Source organism: Haliaeetus leucocephalus, unplaced genomic scaffold (genome assembly GCF_000737465.1).
Source record: "Haliaeetus leucocephalus isolate CR32 unplaced genomic scaffold, Haliaeetus_leucocephalus-4.0 Scaffold173, whole genome shotgun sequence".
Lineage (NCBI taxonomy): Eukaryota > Metazoa > Chordata > Aves > Accipitriformes > Accipitridae > Haliaeetus > Haliaeetus leucocephalus.
This window is the reverse complement of record NW_010972609.1, coordinates 263,586-265,322: the sequence shown is the minus strand read 5'-3', so window position 1 is coordinate 265,322 and position 1,737 is coordinate 263,586.

Below are 1,737 nucleotides of genomic sequence, written 5' to 3'. Positions count from 1 at the left end.
GAGGCGGGCTCGGCGCGCGAGCCGCTCGGCGGGACACTTGGCGGCGGCTCCGACTCAACTTCTCCGCCGCAGGTCTGCCGGGCTCCCCGCACCGCCGCATGCAAATGACCTGCGAGGAGAAACACCAATCGGCGACGGCGATGGTGATAGTCTCCGCCAGTGAAATCCGAGCTGGGCGGGCAGTATGCAAATAATACCGGTCTGGGAGGGGGGAAGGAGGGGCGAGGACAGCCGGGCAGCGGCGGCGGCTCGCCGGTACCGGGCGACAGCGAGCCCCCTTCGCTGGCCCGAGGGGGCCGCCCGCCCTGGCCAGCTCTCGGGAGCCACGCAGGACCTAAGCCGGGCTCTGCGGCCGTTCCCTGGGGCGAGGGTCGCGCACGCCTGGCCCCGAGAAGGGTCACCGCCTGAGCGGTGGGGCTTCGGGGGGATTGCGCGGGCGACCGCGAAGCCGGTGCGCCGGGCCCTGAAAGGAGCCTTTGTGCGGCGGTTTACACGGCCCTGACCTTGAACCGTGAGCTGGGTACGAAACGGAGGTGGCTGGTTTGGTTCTCCCCTCCCTCCCTCCGCCCCAAAAAAAAAACCATCGTCCTGCCCGGGCCGAGGGCGCCCTCCCTCGGCTGCACCGCGCCGGGACAGCGGGGACGGGGGAAGGCAGGAGAGACCTTATTCCCCCCCGTCAGGTTCTCAAGTTCTTGCAATTCAACTTTTAAATGCAGTTTGCACATCCTTCTACAAGAAGCAAACCGCCCCCCCCCCCCGGCCAAAGATCACAAGCCCGCTACTATTTACGGCCACCCCAGCCTGAAACCGTCCAGGCAGACGCACAGGGCACGGAGCCCTAAATGAGGTTAGCGGTAGGTGACAAGGATCCGACACGGAGAGCCAAGGTAGCCAAGAGTCCATTTTGTTCATGCTCAGCCTCATTTCGCTCCTCCACACAGGAAACTGCAGCGACTGCGAGGATCTGTCATTTAGCGTATTTCAAGCATTGATTTTTCAACAGCTCTCTTATTTGCAAACATGGCATTTCACTTCTGCTCTCCAAGATACACAGAAGCTCTGTGCTCGTTTTCTCTCTCAAATGATGTTTGATATTTAAAACCTGTGGAAGGAAACTTCAGTCAGGAATTTTGGCACCCACTACCCTTAAACCACTGCTGCAACGACTTGCACGAAGCAGCGGTTCTCTCTGCCTTCCATAGATGGCATCCTGCGCTTAGGACAGCCTGCGCGGTATTTCTTGTGCTCTTGCAGAGTATATGTATTTTCTTCAGTCTTCAACTAAATAGATTCCAATCAAAAATACTGAGCGTCATGTCCTGTTGTCTTTTAGTTGTAGAAGGCCAAAAGGTTTTGCTTGAAGTGGTCTAAATTCGTAACAGCAGGCTGACCGCAACAACACCCGCTTCACAAGGCAACAATGAACACATCAAAGGTTTTGGCTTTTTCTTTTTTGTTAAAACAGTGCCTAGAAAGGTGCGTTTAAAAACTCTAGAGGTAAATATTTCACAGTCACACGCATGGAGCAGCAATCTATTCTCAGTGTGCAATGCCTTCCCTTAATGACTACTGGCAATAGAGGAAGCAAAAGGGTGTATTTGCATACAATCTGACCTAGAGCGCAGTGCTTTCATCTGAAGGCTATAGCTAATGAATACTTTGAGCAGATGTTGCTATTGACCACCTATTTGCATGGCTGGCAATTCACTGTTCCACAGATTTTTCTCCTATCTGCAA